The sequence below is a fragment of the Budorcas taxicolor genome, chromosome X (genome assembly GCF_023091745.1).
Source record: "Budorcas taxicolor isolate Tak-1 chromosome X, Takin1.1, whole genome shotgun sequence".
NCBI classification, from domain to species: Eukaryota; Metazoa; Chordata; class Mammalia; order Artiodactyla; family Bovidae; genus Budorcas; species Budorcas taxicolor.
Genome location: NC_068935.1, coordinates 144,270,223 through 144,289,966, shown reverse-complemented (window position 1 = coordinate 144,289,966; position 19,744 = coordinate 144,270,223).

Sequence of the window (19,744 nt, the reverse complement as noted above, 5' to 3'; positions counted from 1 at the left end):
CCAAAGTGATGTCTCTGCTTCTTAATACACGTCTAGGCCTCTGTAGATGTTACTAGCTCTTTCTGCACGTGGTGCTGCCCAGTGTCTTGAGACCAGTTCCATCTGGCTCCCTTTGTCACCTGCTTTGTCTACCAGGGGACTTAGAGATGCTTCTTTCCTTTTATTTCAGCACAGCCTGCCTAGATTTGATTTCATTCCTATTAACTTCGCTTGAAACCCAAGTGAAGCCATTCAAGCTAGTGTCATGTCCCTTTCTCACTTGGGTAAGCTTTTCTTCTGTGGACGAACCCTGACTATTGTTTCTGCTCTATTTGCTTTCAAATGATCTTCAGGAACACTAATTAGAAGCGGATCCTTTTCTCTCTCATTTATAATTTTAATCTCACCATTCATATCTATTTCTCCCAATTGCTCAGCACTCTGGGAACATGTCCCATCTTTTTACACGCCAGAAAACCGAATGTTTCCTTTCTGTCAGTTCCATTCTTGCATAATCTTGCTGCAAATTTAAATTCGGTCATCGAGTTTTGTGTTTCTGTTTGTTTGTTTTTAAGCAACTAAAAGCCTCTTGATGAAAGCGAAAGAGGAGAGGGAGAAAGTTGGCTTAAAGCTCAACATTCAGAAAATGAAGATCATGGCATCCGGTCCCATCACTTCATGGGAAATAGATGGAGAAACAGTTGGAAACCGTGTCAGTCTTTATTTTTCTGGGCTCCAAAATCACTGCAGATGGTGAGTGCAGCCATGAAATTAAAAGACACTTACTCCTTGGAAGGAAAGTTATGACCAACCTAGATGGCATATTGAAAAGCAGAGACATTACTTTGCCAACAAAGGTCCGTCTAGTCAAGGCGATGGTTTTTCCAGTGGTCGTGTATGGATGTGAGAGTTGGACTGTGAAGAAAGCTGAGTGCCCAAGAATTGAGCGATTCTTAAAAAGCAAGGATTAATCTGTCTATGTATCTATGTATCTGTTCATTTATTTTTTGCTGTGCTGGGTCTTCGTTGCTGCTCAGTTTTTCCAGTTGCAGCCAGTGAAGGCTACCGTATAGTCAGAGTCACAGGCTTCTCATTGTGGTGGCTTCTCCTGTTGCAGAGCATGGGCTCTAGGCAGGCAGGCTTCAGTCGTTGGGGCTTGTGGGCTTAGCTGCCCCATGGGAGGTGGAACCTTCCAGAACCAGGAAAGCAACCCATGTTCCTCTGCATGTGCAAACGGACTCTTAACCAATGGACCACCCAGGAAGTCCCTGAGTGCATTTTTAATTCAAGTTCAAAATGGGTCATAAAGCAGCGGGGACAACTTGCAACATCAACAACACATTTGGCCCAGGAACTGCTAACGGATGTACAATTCAGTGGTGGTTCCAGAGGTTTTGCAAAGGAGATGAGAGCCTAAAGTGTTTCATCAGTAGACAGCTGGGCTCTGTAAGGCACTTTGCTAGAGTTCACGGGCTTACATAAAGGTAAAACACAATAAAGATACTTGGCCTTGGAGACACAGCTCAGCCAAGCGAGGATCCACCATCATTCATAATACTTTTTCAGATGTCAGCCTCAGGGTGTGTTTGCTTTTAGTTTCTTCCTCCAGAGGCACAAGCCCCTTGCTGGAAGATCTTCTGTTGAAAGAAAGCTTTTGGGATGAAAGACGGGTAACGGTGTCAAGTGTCAGTCACTCGATTGTGTCTGGCTCTTTGTGACCTCATGGACCATTGCCCACCCAGTTTCCTCTGTCCACGCAGTTCTCCAGGCAAGAACACTGGAGTGGGTTGCCATTCCCTTCTCCAGGTGATGGAAGATGGGGATCTCCTATCAAGGATGGAACCTGGGTCTCCTGTACTGCAGGCAGATTCTTTAATGTCTGAGCCACCAGGGAAATCCAACTGTGTGAAAGTGAAAGTGAAATTGCTCAGTCGTGTCTGACTCTTTGCAACCCCAGGGACTGTAGGCTATCAGGCTCCTCAGTCCATGGGATTTTCCAGGCAAGAGTGCTGGAGCGGATTGCCATTTCCTTCTCCACCAGGGAAGTCCAATTGTGTACGAGTGGACAATTCATGAATTTGAAATTTTGATGCTGGTGGTAAGAGAAGTGTTCAAAGTGAAGTCAAAATAAAATACATCTTCTCTTGGTTTAAAAGAGTTATATTTCGAGACTTTCCCAGTGGAGTGTTTAATACTCTGCCTTTCAATGCAGGGGGCACGGGTTGGATCCCTGGTTGGGGAACTAAGGAACCATATTCAGTGGTTGTTGCTGTTCAGTAGCTCAGTTGTGTCCGACTCTTTGTGACCCCATGGACTGTAGTGCGCCAGGCTCCTCTGTCCATGGGATTCTCCAGGCAAGAATGCTGGAGTGGGCTGAAACACTGGGATAGTATATTTCTACTTACTTTATTGTTATCATTGAGTATTATTCAGTTAAATGTTTACCATAAGGCTATAACGCTCAGTTCAGGAGAAATTGTACGAGGTAAAATAAAAGAAGAAACACTCTCTGAGTAAGAGTCTCTGCAGAGAACAAGCCTTGACCTCAACGGTCGCCCTGTTCATAGGGCAGACACATGTTCCTGCATGGAGACTTCACAGGCTCAAGATCAGAAAGAGAACTGTTCCTGTCACTTAAAGCAGAGGTCAAGTGAAGAAATTGCTCCCAGACACAGCAGAATGGATGATAAGGCAGAGTAGCTATATCCACAAAGACCTTCTAAATCCAAGCTAAAGCGCATGGCTTTCCTGCATCCCTCCCTGTGCGACCCCTGACCACGTGATCAGGGCAAGCTGCAAGCTACACACACTGCTGGAAAACAAACCTGACAGGATTCCTTCTCAATGAGGAAAGAGCCTATCGTGGGAAATCCCACTTTAAATCTGGTTGTGCAGATAGTTACTTCTGAAGGGGAAGTGGTTTGGAAGATTGGATGTCATTCATTTCTTTCCTACAATGTCTTTTGTTGGATTATCAAAATAGTCCTGAATGAAGGGCACACATCAGTACATAGACGGATATCTGGACATGTACCCGAGGCTATAGGTAACATGGAGAAGCAGCAAGGACCTGCTGGACAGCACAGGGAACTCTGCTCAATACTCTGTAATAACCTTATGGTTCTCAGGGGGAAGGGAGGGGGAAGGGATAGTCAGGGAGTCTGGGATGGACATGGACACACTGCTGTATTTAACATGGAGAGCCAGCAAGGACCTGCTGGACGGCACAGGGAACTCTGCTCAGTGTCATGTGGCAGCCTGGATGGGAGGGGAGTTTCAGGGTGTGTGTGGATACATGTATATGTATGGCTGAGTCCCTTCACTGTTCAACTGAAACTATCATACCATTGCTGACTGGCCATACCGCAATACAAAATAAAAAGTTAAAAAAAGAAAATTTACATGTACCCTAATGTTCAGAGCATTGCTATTTTCATTCACTCACTCAGTTGTGTCCGACTCTTTGAGACCCCATTGACTGCAGCACACCAGGCTTCCCTGTCCATCACCATCTCCCAGAACTTGCTAAAACTCATGTCCATCGAGTCGGTGATGCCATCCAACCATCTCATCCTCTGTCGTCCCCTTCTCCTCCTGCCCTCAATCTTTCCCAGCATCAGGGTCTTTTCCAATGAGTCAGCTCTTTGCATCAGGAGGGAATTAGAGCTGACTTCAGCAGCTTCAGTTTCAGCATGAGTTCCTCCAATGAAGATTCAGGACTGAGTTCCTTTAGCAGTGACTGTTTTGATCTCCTTACCATCCAAGGGACTCTCAAGGGTCTTCTCCAGCACCACTGATAGAAAGTAGTCTTAATGAACTAAAACTCTGACCATGATGGCACCATAATCTCAAACTTCCAACCTCCAGAAGCACGAAGAACAAGTGTTTGTGGCTTAAATCTCCGGTATTTTCTTTAGACTAAGGATCGATAAGAGAAGTCACCTCTGGACCAAAGAGGCCAGTGAACTGTAATCTGAGTGGGCCACTGTAGGCTGGACCTGGGGACCCAGAACCAGGATGCTTATCTGCACATGTGTGTGCTGTGTGCTGAGTCATGTCCAACTCTCTCCAACTCCATGGACTGTAACCCACCAGGCTCCTCTGTCCAAGGGAGTCTCCAGGCAAGAGTACTAGAATGGGTTGTCATGCCCTCCTCCAGGGGATCTTCCCAACACAGGGATCAAACCCATGTCTCCTGCATTGATACAAGTATTCTTTACCACTGAGTCACCTGGGAAGCCCCATTTGTGCCCTTGATAAGGCAAATTTAGTTGAAACACATTGGACACTGGGTACTTTGTTGAACACAATCCTGGAATCAGATTTGTAAACTGGAATTCTCCCTTGAGCTTTTAACCTTCACATGCCAGAATCTAATATTTTCAACTTGAGGACAATTCATGATAAGGATCACATTTCTTACTACGTATGATCACTTTAGAAGCTTTTGGAACAAGACATGCTGCTTGATAAATCAGTGACTTAGATACAAAAGGGGTAGACAGGTAGCCAAAATTAAGCACTGGTTCATTATTAACAAGTGATTCAACCTTGCAAGAGACATAAAAAAAGTTTTTAAAGGATGAACCTAAATCTTTCCACTAATTCCATCCCCAGTATAGGAACCATATGAAAAAAAAAAAACAGAAATCTACAAGTATCAAAAAAAACAGCTGCTTTCGTGTTACCAAGACTCATCTTTTCTACATGAGACAATATCGCCTACTTAAATCTGAAGCTGTGTTTGCATTTGCTTCATCTGCGCAGGTCCTATATTTAAGGCAGACGTGGGGTGCAGGAAATAGCGCCGACACCAATGGATTAATTTAGAGGTTTCACTTGAAAAATAGCCTCGCCTTCCTGTAAATTAAGAAATATTTACTCTCACTCTGCAGATGTCCAACGGGGAAAGAAATGATCGGGCCCTAGGTTTGTAGAGAAATGTCTCTTTTATAGTGTTATAAATTGTGCCTTGCAAATTAAACTTCTACAAGCAAAAGTTCCCTTTCATTTAGGGAAAACAGACGTTGCTAATCTAATGCCTTTCCTTCCCATTTGTAGGGTTTCCGCCTGCACTCACGAGACATTAAAAATAGCCAAACGTGACTGAGAACACTCAGAGCAAATCAATGACAGAAGAAAGAACAGTAACTCATTCAACGATTAAGAAAACTCGAACTGTGAAAGTTGCCGGAAAGAATAAAAACCCGTGTTTTCTTTTGCAGAAGCATGCTGATGCTTTCTCGGTGTATTGATATCACCGAGTGACTCCAAATAAAATCTGCAGAAAAGCTTAAGTTTCAAGCAGACATTTTCCTTTTGCTTTGAGTGTTCTATGTCACCAGATGGGTGAAAACAGGCTTCACAAATCTAACAGTTTCATTAAACTGCAGATGTTTAATTAAAGAGCAGTGCGTTGAGAAAAGTCAAGCCACACACAAATGCAGCATCGCCGTATCTGTCTAAGTATCTGGGGAGGCGAACGTGAACCAAATCCAGTTTCTCACCTCACTGAGGGGGTGACTGAGGATGCAGGGAACAGTCCTGAGGAACAGTGGCAGGCAGGGCTGTAGAAGAAACAACTCTGCCCGGAGAGGAGAGCCGTTGTTTCTGCCAGAAAGGTCGGAGGACGTACAATCTCAGCTCTGCCCTCAACAACCTTATATGCATTAGGACCTGCAAACAACCACCTCTACTAAGCAGGATACACAGCACAAGAAACTTTAAAAAAAAAAAGAAAAGTGATACTGCTAAATAAGAAGAGTCATTCAATAAGGGTGGGTTGTGAAAAGGGTGGTTGCCGAGGTGAGGAGGTTGGGCTTGAAATCTAGCTTCCAAAGGAGAGATTGTTCAAACAGCAAGAAAACGCACTGAGGGGCTTCCCTGGGGGCCCAGTGGCTAGGACTCTGCTCTTGCAATGCTGGGGGCCTGGGTTCAATCCCTGGGCAAGGAACTAGGTCCCACGGGTTGCAACTACCAGTAGACACGCCACAGCCAAAGATCTCGTGTGCCGCGGCTAGGACCTGGAAGAGGCAATAGACACATTTTCCTTCTTTTAAAAAAGGAGAGACGTAGTGTAGCTTCCTGGGTTCCATCCCTGGGTTGGGAAGATCCCCTGAAGAAGGGAAAGGCAACCCACTCCAGTACTCTCGCCTGGAGAATCCCATGGACAGAGGAGCCTGGTGGGCTGCAGTCCGTGGGGTCGCAAAGAGTGAGCAGCTAAGCACAGCACAAAAAGTTGACCAAAAAATAAAAAGAAAATGGTCTGAAATAACACTAAAAATTGAGTCGATGTGTATGCTGAGTGCCTTCAGTCGAATATGTGAGGCAGGCTACCCTCTTTTTCACCAACGATTTCCGTCATCTTCCTTTGTTGGTTTATCTGGATGGAAGCATCATGATGGGAAAAGGAGAGAAAAGCAGAAAAGGTGTTTCTGTTGAGGGGAGAGCAATGTACCCCAGATGCAGTAAGCTCACCTGCAGACTCCCAGCTCTGCAACAGCTGCAGCACAGCCCTCGGGTATCATAACCCGGATCCAGAGAAAAGAACGGGGTTGGGGAACAGATGAATGAATGAAAACACAGTAAAGGCAATCACCTCCTGAGTCTGCTAGGAGCTCGTCCATGCCCTCCTTTCTCCTAAGCCGTCTGTCTCCAAATCCGGTCCCTGCCTGCCTCCTCCATCACTGAGTGGGACCGGCAGGACAAGGATGCTGGGGACAAGGCCCCTGAAGCCATCAGACTTACCCATGATGGCGGGACATCTTGAGAGTATGCCACCGTGAGCATTTGTGAACTTTAAATGAACGCTGGGCACAGGGGACCTGCGGATATATGTCGCCGCAAATACAGTGAGTGGAATGAAAGTCGTGACCCCGTGGACTGTAGCCCCGCCAGGCTCCTCTGTGTCCTTCGGGGATTCTCCAGGCAAGAATACTGGAGTGGACTGCCATGCCCTTCTCCAGGGGATCTTCCAAACCCCAGGGATTGAACCCAGGTCTCCCGAACTGCAGGCAGATTCTTTACCATCTGAACAACCAGTGGTCACTGCAAATGTGATCTGGTAGAGAGCAGAACTCAAAACATCCTTTTCAAAATTTCTTTCAAAACCCCGAGCACCAAGTGCTTTTTCCTCATACAGGATGTACTAAATAATACAAGGCAAGCAGAGTTGTGAGCAGGGTACACGGTGTGAGAGCTCCAGACGCCTTTCTGTAACCAGAGATTTTCAGCTCACTGTTATCAAAAGAATAAAATAAAAAAAAAACAGACCAAAAAACAAAAAATCAACTTTGGTGTCTTTATTGCTTAAACTTTCCTAATATACTTGGGCATTGTGTAGATGGAAAAGAAAATGCTTCCAGGATGAAAATGAAAAATTAATGACTTTTAAAATTGAAGCATAAAAGCAAGGAGGGAGAAAAAAGATTGTGTTATTTTCTCCCTCAGTTAACGATATTTATAGTCCAAAGCTTTTCCTCTGCAAGTAGATGGGGTTTTAAAATGAATCTTACCCTATAGTTTTTTAGAATGTGCCTGTGACTTTCATCATATGAGGAAAGTGGATGGAAGTGAAATAGCAGGGAATGAGATGGATTCCCTGAGACGGATTCACAACTGGGATCACATTGGTTAATTATTGAAGACTGGAAAGGAATCCACATTTCCCGGAGAGAGATGGCATCGCAGCCTAGCGACAAAGGCGAGTTGAATAAATAGGTTTCGGGAAAACTTACTGACTGCTTGCTGCGGTTTACAAATTAAAGAGACACTGAATGCATTTTAATGAAGGTAACTACATATAGACAGAGAGAAAGGAATATTCTTTGGAGCTGCGTGCAGGCGCGCGCACACACACACACACAGGCATGGCCAGAGGTGTGCTATTTCACAGCGGGATAAACCCTAGCTTGGAATGGCTTGAACAATGACCACAACGACGATTCTTGACGGATGCCTTTCACATCAGGCGTTTGTTTGGGGTTTCTAAGTCAGGACTCTGTGTTTACCAGGATGAATGTTTCGACATACTGGCACGGGACAGATCCAATATCCTTCACACAAAAATGGAATTCCCCGCCCTGCTTTCTGACTCTCCCTCCCCTGGAGGCAAATATCCACCACCCTGCTTCCCATGGCCCTGAGCAGCTAGGACTGGTAGAAAGGAAAAACACAACATGCAGGAGGGGAAACCTATTCTCAGATTTTTTTGTTTTATTTAAGTTTCCTCTTGGAAGGAAAGTTATGACCAACCTAGACAGCATATTGAAAAGCAGAGACATTACTTTGCCGACTAAGGTCCGTCTAGTCAAGGCTGTGGGTTTTCCTGTGGTCCTGTATGGATGTGAGAGTTGGACTGTGAAGAAGGCTGAGTGCCGAAGAATTGATGCCTTTGAACTGTGGTGTTGGAGAAGACTCTTGAGAGTCCCTTGGACTGCAAGGAGATCCAACCAGTCCATTCTGAAGGAGATCAGCCCTGGGATTTCTTTGGAGGGAATGATGCTAAAGCTGAAACTCCAGTCCTTTGGCCACCTCATGCGAAGAGTTGACTCATTGGAAAAGACTCTGATGCTGGGAGGGATTGGGGGCAGGAGGAGAAGGGGACGACAGAGGATGAGATGGCTGGATGGCATCACTGACTCGATGGACGTAAATCTGAGTGAACTCTGGGAGTTGGTGATGGACAGGGAGGCCTGGCGTGCTGCGATTCATGGGGTCGCAAAGAGTCGGACATGACTGAGTGACTGAAATGAAGTTTCTCTGCCTTTAAAAAAATTGTGTTTATTTATCTTAATTGGAGGATAACGACTTTACAACGTTGTGATGGCTTTTGCCAGGCATCAGTATGAATTGGCCAGAGGTATACACATGTCATCTACATCTTGAACCCCCTCCCATCCCCCTCCCCACCCCAGCCCTCCGGGTTGTCCCAGAGCACCGGCCCTGGGTGCCCTGCTTTGTACCCCAGCTCCCCCGGTCGTCTCTCTTACATAAGGCACCCTACATGCGTCAGTGCTATTCCCTCAAATCATCCCAGCCTCACCGTCTCCCGCTGAGTCCAAAAGTCCATTCTTTACGTCCGTGTCTCCTCTGCTGCCCTGTATGTAGGGTCGTTTATATTTCCCACCCACACCAAGCATCAAAACCTCAGGTCTTCCTAAAACCCATCCGTGGTTGTACACTTTCACGAATGGCTGCTTCCAAGCACTGAGCACATTCTTGACTCATTTCCCCATCACTGTGAGTCTCCACCCAAGTCTCACCTGCCCCCAAAATCAGCGTGAGACTCGTCAGCACGGTTGCAAAGCGACCAGATAACCCGATTTGGTCCCAGGTCCTCAGCCTTGACTTCACACTTAGAACAACCTGGGCAGCTTTCCAGAAATTCCCGTGGGTCTGCAGACCAATGAAATCAGAATCTGGTGATAAGCTTTTTACAAGTTCCCTGTTGATTTCCTGTGTAGCCAACAATGCTGGCCTAAGAGGTGGGCAGTGGCTCATTCTATTAGCCATTGGGGTGTGCTGTGGGCTCAGTCCTGTTCGACTCTTGGTGACCCCATGGACTGTAGCCCACCAGGCTCCTCGGTCCATGGGATTCTCCAGGCAAGAACACTGGGGTGGGTTGCCATGCCCTTCTCCAGGGGATCTTCCCAACCCAGGGATCGAACCCAGGTCTCCAGTATGGAAGGCATATTCTTTTATCATCAGAGCCACCAGTGAAGCCAGATTCTATATGCCGTGGACCACAATTACTGAGCCTAAGTTCCAGAGCTCGTGTTTCACAAGAGAAGCCCCCGGAAAGAGAAGGCCACACACCAAACCTAGAAAGTAGCCCCCACTCACTGCAACTAGAGAGAGCCTGTGTATAGCAATGAACACCCAGCACAGCCAAAAATAAACTAAACCAAAAAATTTTTAAAGCATACCCAAATAAATACAGAACCATAAAACTTTTTGAGGTATATTTAATCCAGGACTCCCCATCACTAAACACTTTTTTAAATCAAAACAACAAAAGTAGCATCCTGATAAAATGAGGCTGTGATCCATCTATTGGGAAAAGAGTGTTTTCACACCATAGGATCTCTCTATTCCTGAGGCTTTTTCCCAGACACTGCTCACATGCTTCATGCAAACTCTTGCGTCCCTCAATCCACAAGACCAGCTAAAGACACAAGGATGGGGTTTTCTTCCTCCAGGAAAAGCCATTCCCCAAGTCTCCAGCTGAGATTCACTTATTTGACTTGATTTCCACGGTGAAGTTTTGATATGAGGCATCACAGTTGGAAGGACCGTAAGAGATGGCCTAAGATAAAAATCTCCAAATTCCTACCGGGTTGCCTTGGGAAACGAGTGTCACTTGACCACAGTCTCCACAGTGGCTACTGAGGGACTAACGTACCAGACACACCGGACAAGGGGAGGATTCATGTTCCCGGTGGGGCTGAGCAAGACCCCACGAGACTTCCTCAAGCTACTTAAGAAAATGAACGTGAACGTGCAAGTCACTCAGTCATGTCCAACTCTTTGCGACCCCATGGACTATGCAGTCCATGGAAGTCTCCAGGCCAGAATCCTGGCGTGGGTAGCCTTTCCCTTCTCCAGGGGATCTTCCCGACCCAGAGATCGAACTCAGGTCTCCCTTATGGAATTTAAAATTTCTTTAACTGTTTATTTCTGGAAACTTCTCTGTAATAGTTTGGGACCCCAGGTGCCTGAAGGTAACTGAAACCACAGAACAGGGGAGACACTCCTGCACAGAGAGGAAACACACACAGGCCTTTAGATCTCCCTACACGGAAGCTGCAACCAACATGCAGCATCGTCTCCGCAGGTCTGAGATTGTGACTGAGGAGGCAGAAAGAGAGAGACGCGATGCATTGTTCACACAGAGGCCTGAGCGAGGTCCCCTGTCCGTTTGCTCTGAGAAGACCCAGAGGCACAGGAACTGAGACTTGTCTTTGGCACATACAGAGCTGCAGGAGATGGCAACCCACTCCAGGATTCTTGCCTGCAGAAGAATCCCATGGACAGAGGAGCCTGGAAGGCTACAGTCTACGGGTTGCAAGGAGTTGGGCACAACGGAGCCACTGAGCATGCACGCATACACAGGACAACGAGGAAGCAAGAACTGAATGCCTGTTCTTTTTTTCAGGACAGTTTTAAAGAGCAGGTTTGCAACAAAATTAAGAAGAAAGGAAAGAGATTCCCACACATCCGCCACCTCTATGCATGCACTTTCTCCCCCATTATCCACATCACTCTCCAGAATGGTGCTTTTCTTTTTAAACGAAGGGTGAACCCACACTGACTCATGGTAATAACCTGAAGTCCACATACGATGTTAGGATTCACCCTTGATGTCGAACACTTTGTGGATTTGGCTATGTGTATGATGATACCTGGGCTCCCAGGCGGCCCAGTAGTCAAGAATCGGCCTGCCAAGCAGCAGATGCGAGTTCAAGGGTTCGATCCCTGGGTTGGGAAGATCCCCTGGAGGAGGAAATGGCGACCCACTCCAGTGTTCTTCCCTGGGAAGTCTCACGGACCAAGGAGCCTAATGGGCTACAATCCATGGGGTGGCAAACAGTCAGACACCACTGACCGGGTAAACAACAGCAAACAGCAAATGATCATTATAGCATCATACAGAGGAGTTCCACTGCCCTGAAAGGTTCTGTGTTCTCTATTCATACCCGTCCCCAGTTCCTGGCAACCACTGTATATTTTAATTGTCTCCATCGTTTTGCCTTTTCAGAACGTCATGGCGTTGGAATCCCGCAGCGACGAGCCTTTTCAGACTGTTTTCTTTCATTAGGGAAATTGCTTGGCAATTTTTAAGGAGGAAAATGACGTGGTCACAGCAAGAATAGAGTTTACTGATGCTAACAATTTTGTCTTTAACTATTTCCTTGGGGAAATGTGCGCCGTAATATATGCCTTCAAAACTTTATCTCACATCGCAATGAGAGGCCTGCACGCTGTACCTAGAGAGTAAGCCTTGACTGTTACAACTAGAGAAAGCCCGCACCCAGCAATGAAGACCCAGCACAGACACAAATAAATAAATAAAAATTTTAAAAAAGCTTACATCAGCTCCTCATAATTTCCATGTATCCTACTGGAAGTTTCCCATGTATCAGAAGGTGGTAGTGTAGGTGGAGGAAAATTGGGTGTTCACCCAGGTTCCACACCTGACGAAAAGCCACTTCTGCAAATACCAGATTAAGCTGCACTCATGAATTAAGGTTACTCCCCTCACACAGTCATATCTCATTACTGCTGACCTGACTAACTGAGACTTCATAAAGACTTGGACGTCACCGGGCAACATGTTATCTTTGCAGACCAAAGCTCTCCTTCATAAACTGTGCAAAGCCTTGAAGTAATAAACACGTATACCCCTTCAAATGGTCATATAATTTAGATGACTCTTTCTACTCACATGAAATAGTAAGGCCTATGGATTTCCTATTTCAACGTAGAGTTTACACACTCCTGACATTTTCAAGATAGAATCTACATTTTGTTCCCTGCATCTTACTCACTTTAACTTTCGAGCAATCCTTTCTGCATATGACTGTAACGGGTGAAAATTTTCAGTATACGTCATTCTTAAGGGTAGAGATGGTTCTTTTCACTTATTTTTTTTTTCCTCTTTAAATGAAAAAGGCCTAATTTTAAAGGCTCATGAATCTATATAAACTCAGAACCATTACCTGTGCTGTCCGTTGCTATGACTACAAACTCATGTGATCTCTAGATCTGACATTAATTCAGGTGTCTCTGCAGAGCAGTATCGTTGCAAAGGCATCAGAAAAAATTTAAGCCATGCAAGGAGCCGAGAATAATTTACCGAACAGATTTTAAAAGAAAAAGCACATTTTAGAAAAGAATGAAGTTTACTTTATTTCATAATATATTTTCTACTTTTATTATTAACCATTCACTTATCTTTTTATATATGATGCTTTCTCTCCTCAGGATCTCTTTTTCCACTTAATATTTAAAGGGCACGCACTAACTAGAACAGAAAAAAAAAAAAGGTAAAGATTTCTTAGGGAATATTGCATAAAAATAATGTGAGATGTTTGTAGAGATTGAAAGTTTATTGCTTTTGCTTTCAAATTATAAATTGCCAGAGCTATGTTTGCATAAAGCGATTTTTTTTCTGGCACTGAACCTCTATTAAATTGTATCGAGTGACCTTTGATAAAATGATAGAGCCATATTGCTTTTGTAGACGTTAACTTTTTAATTTAACAGGCTGGTTTGTAATCTGAGAGCACAAATGAAATCGTGACCAGAACAACGTTTGGGTGTCACTGTCGTAAACAAGGCGACTCTATCAGCATTCATGCCTGCCTACATGCTCACAAGGCAGGTAGCAGATTGATAGGTGCATAGAACATGCTGTGATAGTAACTGCATAATTAATTAATTTCACTGGACATGATTCATCAGAATCCATTACAGCCACAGCATGTGTTCATCTTCCGGGAGCCCAGGAAATCAGGCTCCTTAATTAACCCATTAAGGTGGCCGGTAAACAGCGAGTCTTCGTGGGGACGTTCTAGTGGACACGTGGGTCGAAATAATGAAAAGAACAGGATTGCCGGTGAAGCGTTAGACAAGAAAGCAAACAGACCCGGAGAGGAAAAAGAAAGACATGATGACAAACAGGAAGAATACTCCACAAAGAGCAACTGGAAATAAAAGGTGAAATACTGTGAACTCTTCCAGACTGGGGCCCTGGATGTGAGTTAACAAGCCTTCGACAGCTGGAAAGAAAGCTGATGCTGGAAACAGGAATTCTACTGCTAAGTGCTCGGCAATGCGGTCTGCCTCTTGGCAATGGACCAGTCAAGATTTTCCAGAGAAACGAAATCAGTAAGATAGACAGATGATACATAATAGATATATAGATAGATATGGATAAGAGAATAGATGGAGAGATAGGTGGATCATGGATGGCTGGATGATAGATTACAAAGGTAGGTAGGTAGGTAGGTAGATAGATCCATATAGGGAAAAGAACAGATAGCTACACAGATGACGGATTGCTGAATAGGTAATGATGGATGGGTGGACGGATGGTAAACAGGTAGACAGAGAGAAAGATGAGAAAGGTCCAAAGATGACAGACAGGTTGGCAGAGAGAGACATACCACACAGGTCTAGAGGTCTATCTATCTACCTACCCAACGATCCATATGCTGAGATTTACTCTTGAGACATTGTATGACTGAGGTTCTGGCAAGCGTAATGGTAGTCAGGCTGGCTGGAATCTCAGGGTTTCTATGTTACAGATGTGAGACTGAATGCCTTTTACCTTGGGAAAGCTCAGTGTCTCCTTTCATGTTCTTCAAGGGATGGGATGAGGTCCACACTCATTGCGGAGGGAAGTCTTCTTGAAGTCAACTGATGGTCCGTGCTCCACACATCTACAGGATACCTTCATGGCAACACCTTCACTTGTGTTTGACCAAACATTTCGGCACTGCAGCCTGGCCAACTTGACACACACGAAATGTCATCGCCACCTTGACCCCACACACTCCTCTCTCAGCTGCAGACTTGCCTCTGGTATCAAAGAGAACAGGTTTCTCCGGGTTGAGCCTTTTCGGGGACCAGAGACTGGATAAGTCTGTCTTAGCTTGAGTTGGTCCTTAAGCTGCTTAATCACTGGAGTCATTAGAAGTGCAAATGATGACTAGAAGGTGGTGTTTAGGACTCTCTGGTGGTCCAGTGGCGAAGACTCCACACCCCCACAACATGGGGCAGGGGTTCCATCCCTGGTTGGGGAATTATCCACATTGCATGTGCCAGGGCCCAAATACAGAATGTTGTGTTTATAGTGAAGTGTGTCAGTGGAGGCAACTGCAGTGATGAAAGACTGCAGACACCATCTCTGCACTCATGGACGTCATGCTCACAAGACTGGACTGTACGATCAAACCCCTTTCCGCGTTTTCACCTGGTTCCCGACCTTCTGATGTGTGAGTTTCAGAGGCGGGGGTGGTCCAGCTTTTAGGCTACTGTAACCCTGCTGCTTGAGGACTAAAATCAGCCTGGCTCCTTACGACCTCGGTGACCTGCAAAAACCCAGCCAAGCTCCCTAGACAGACCTCAGTGTGTTCAGCTTGCTGTACCAAACAGCTGCCCGGGACACGCCTGGATTGCTATGGTGATGAGATGGGGTGGCGTACATTAGGGCAGGATGTATCTGCTCAATTCCACTAGCCACCCCTGACCCAGCTCACGTGGGACTGAGGTGTGTCTATGGTTGTGGAAGGTGGGGTGTCTACAGACGATGGGGCTGGGGTGTTTGTGACTCTCCAGGAAGCCCGCTCTATTGCCATACCAGGCTGGCTCGTAGCAATAGCGAAGGGGGATGTTGAAGTCTTTCCTATGAAGAGAAAGTCACTCCTGTGATCACATGGTTCTTGTGCAATGAATGCATCGTTGTGCGATCCCATTAGTGGCTCAGTGGTGTCCGCCTCTTGCAATCACATGGACTGTCAGCTGCCAGGGTCCTCTGTCCATGGAATTTGCCAGGCAAGACTACTAGAGTGGGTCTCCATTTCCTGCTCCAGGAGATCTTCCCAATCCAGGGACTGAACACACATCTCTTCCACTGGCAGGTGGATTCTTTGCAACTGAGCCACCTGGGAAGCCTGACTCCAGCTAGGTCTTGCTAGCTGTTCACAGCCCGATTTACTAACAGACTTGTCCAGGACTTTCTCTCCCTTTCGTCTACGACTTCTTAACCCACCACAGCTTAGCTTTCGCCTCAAGGATGCTTCTGAAGCGACTCACAAATCCTATACACGTTTCCATTATTTCTCCTACATCTCGACAAGCTCAAGTGTATTTCCTCAAACTTCTAGTGTCAAAATAGTCCCTCTGCAGCATCCCAGACAGGTGTCTTTGTGGTACGAATCGTGATACAACGCGTGAGTATTACATGTCGGCTAAATAAACCTGTGCACCCTATTAATATTTTACATGTCCTTTAAAACACAGCTTCTGCAAATGCGTCGGGAGACCCGACTGATAATTTATCTTCCTCCGCACTGTCGCCCTGGGGAGGGGTGTGCAGTTTTGCAGCTGACAAAGATGGATTGTAGTGGGGTTCCCGGGATTTTCATCTCCATTTAATCTACAGTTTTCTTCACTCTCCCTCTGCCGTCTCCGCTTCTAATTTTGGATGCAGTGCACAGTGGTACAGTCAGTTGCTTACTCCAAAAAAATATCACCCTGACCCTGTCCCTATGGGTTTCTCCTCAGTTAGTCCTGAGTATTTTGATTTCAAAGGAATTAAATTGGGTACATGGAAATTTTGCACAAATTGAGCAATACGGTTGATTCCGGGGGTGGAACTGGGTGGCGGAGGGGAACGGTAGAGCAGAATCTTGCTTTATGCTGCTTGCCCCTGTATATCTTTGAATTTTGTACCCCACACATGCATTACTTATGAGCTACCCTTAACTAAGTAAGTAGAAGCCAATGAGCAATGCAATAAAGAAATTTATCTGTGGGGTGCCAAAACCTGTCAAGGTTCTATACAAAAAGATTGTACAGGGAATGCTTTCTGTAGATCTTTCTTTACATTGCCCTCCTGGCAGATTTAGTTTCCCAGGAGATGGAAACCGCTGTAATGAAAGGGGCCACGTGAGGGCTTCTGACACGAGTTTGCAGAATGAAGATGCAGCTCACGTCCGCTCCCAGAAGCAGTGCGGGAAGAGATGCTGCCAGCTGCCATCCTAATGAGGTCCCCCGCACCAGCGTCCCAGATACCACTCCTCCCAGAAAGACAGAGTGTCTGCTTCCACACGGCTGAACTGGAGCTAAAACTGTGATGGGCTGTGACCAACAGAATGAGGGGGCCCGGAGATGTGAAGAGAGGTCTGGAGAACACGCGCCAAGCATCCTTGACTTCCACTCTTGTGCCCTGGGAAGGGCATTCAGACAGCATCTGACATGGAGGAAGGCTAGTGCAGACTCTGAGAGAGGAAAGTTGTCTTTCAGATGCTCAGTCCTGTCTGACTCTTGGTGACCCCACGGACTGCAGCACGCCAGGCTTCCCTGTCCTTCACCATCTCCCGGAGTTTGCTGAAACTCACGTCCCTCAAGTCGGTGAGGCCATCCAGCCATCTCATCCTCTGTCATCCCCTTCTCCTCCTGTCCTCAATCTTTCCCAGCATCAGGGTCTTTTCCAGTGGGTTGCCAAAGTACTGGATTTTCAGCTTCAGCATCAGTCCTTCCAATGAATATTCAGGGTTGATTTCCTTTAGGATGGACTGGTTGGATGTCCTTGCAGTCCAAGGGAGGGAGAGGCCGGATAAAATAAACCCCGAGGAACCCTGGCCGATACATGGCAGCGAAGCTAGAGGAGGCCTAGGTGGAATGTTGCTACGGCTCCTCCATCTCACAGTATGGGCCTTCTATCAGCCTAAAATAGGAATTTTCCTCTTAATATTTTTTCCCTGTCATTTGTATTTTTGAATGACATCAAGCCTACCTACATTTAAAAAAAAAAAACAAACCTGTGTGAAATGCACGTAAAAAATTAGTGAATTATATTGGGTTGGCCAAAAAGTTTATTTCAAGTTTTTCTGTAACATCTTATGGAAAATCCCAAGCAATATAGTCTCGGTGTGTGTGGGTGTGTTAGTTGCTCAGTGGTGTCCAAGTCTTTGCAGTGCCATGGACCGTATAGCCTGCCAGGCTATTCAGGGAATATTCTTGACCCAGGGGTTGAATCCAGGTCTTCCACATTGCAGGCAGATTCTTTACCACCTGGACCAAAAGGGAACCCCATCCATATAAATATATATGTTTCTCTGTGTGTGTTTATGTTAGTCGCTTGGTTGTGTCCAGCTCTTGGCGACCCCACGGACTATCCAGTCCATGGAATTCTCCAGGCCAGAATACTGGAGTGGGTAGCCTTTCCCTTAACTTCCCCTCTTCCTCTTCTTTGCTTCAGTTATAGAGGCGAACGTGTGTGTAACGGACTCTCCAATGTGAACATCCTCCACTAGCTGTCTGTGTTCACAAACATCAGCCTAGGTCCATGGAAAAGTCCACTGTTCGTAAGTATATGTAAAGACAATGTCTTTGGCTGTGAAACAGGCCTTTAACAGAATATTTTCAGTAGCGTGAACGTCACTGGAATAAGTGTGTGTGTCAGCCTGTCAGTCGAGTCTGACTCTTTCAGACCCCATGGACTGCAGCCCTCCAGGCTCCTCTCTCCATACAATGGAATAAGTAAGTGGCCTTAAACGATGACTACTTCAGGAGGAAATGTTCATTTGGACAGAAGATGTTCGGCATCATTTTTCAAGACAACTACAACATCACCACCATATGCAACCACCGTGGAAAACAGTATGGAGGTTCCCAAAAAACCCTAAGAAAAAAGGGTATCATATGAGCCTGCAATCTCACTCCTGGGTGAATACCCAGACAAAACGATCACTCGAAATTGTGCACGCACCCCAGCGTTCCCTGCAGCACTGTTCACAATAGCCAAGACATGGAAGCAGCCGAAAAGTCCACTGACAGGTAAGTGGATAAAGATGTTATGGTATGCATATACAATAATATCACTCAGCCATAAAAAAGAATGAAACGATGCCGTTTGCCACAACATGGATGGACCGAGAGATGATCGTACTGAGTGAAGTAAGTCAGAAAGAGAAAGACCAATTCCACATGAAATCACTTCTATGTGGAATCTAAAATAAAATACAAATGAGTTTATCTACACAACAGACTCACAGACATAGAGAAGAGACGTGTAGTTGCCAAAGGGGACAGGTGTGGGAGAGATGGATTGGAAGTTTGCGATTAATGGATGCAAAACCATTATACATAGAATGGATAAATGACAAGGATCTACTGTAGAAAACAAAAAAACTATATTCAACAGCCTATGATAAACCATAATGGAAAATAATATATATGTATATCTGAGTCCTTTGCTGGACAGCAGCAATTAACATATTATAAATCAACTATACGTCAATAAAACTGTTTGGAAAACCACCACCAGAAATCAACCACTAAACAAGTAACACAATAAAAAGCAAAACTAGCTTTTATAGGTAGTTATCTTACAGCTTATATTAGGTAACGCATCATAATTACATCTCAATTTATTTCCTACCTAAAGTGCATCATGTATGGATGTGAAAGTTGAACCATAAAGAAGGCTGAGCGCCAAAGAATTGATGCTTTTGAACTGCGGTGTTGGAGAAGACTCTTGAGGGTCCCTTGGACTGCAAGGAGATCCAACCAGTCCATCCTAAAGGAAATCAGTCCTGAATATTCATTGGAAGGACTGATGCTCAAGCCAAAACTCCAATCCTTTGGCCACCTGATGCAAAGAACTGACTCATTGGAAAAGACCCTGATGCTGGGAAAGATTTAGGTCAGGAGGAGAAGGGGACGACAGAGGATGAGATGGCTGGACGGCATCACCAACTCAATGGACCTGGGTTAAAAGCAAGCTCCAGGAGATATTGAAGGACAGGGAAACCAGGTGTGCTGCAGTCCATGGCGTCACAAAGAGTCAGACATGACTGAGCTACCGAACAGCAAAAGTGTATCCATAGGATGACTTTAATGTCACCACCTAACATTCTGACTCCTGGTTTTAATCACTGTTCTTGCCAACGTATGACATGCTGCACCTAACATCCATTCCAGAAGACAGCCTATTTTCCCCCATAGCCTACATTATTAATAAATACATCAAGGG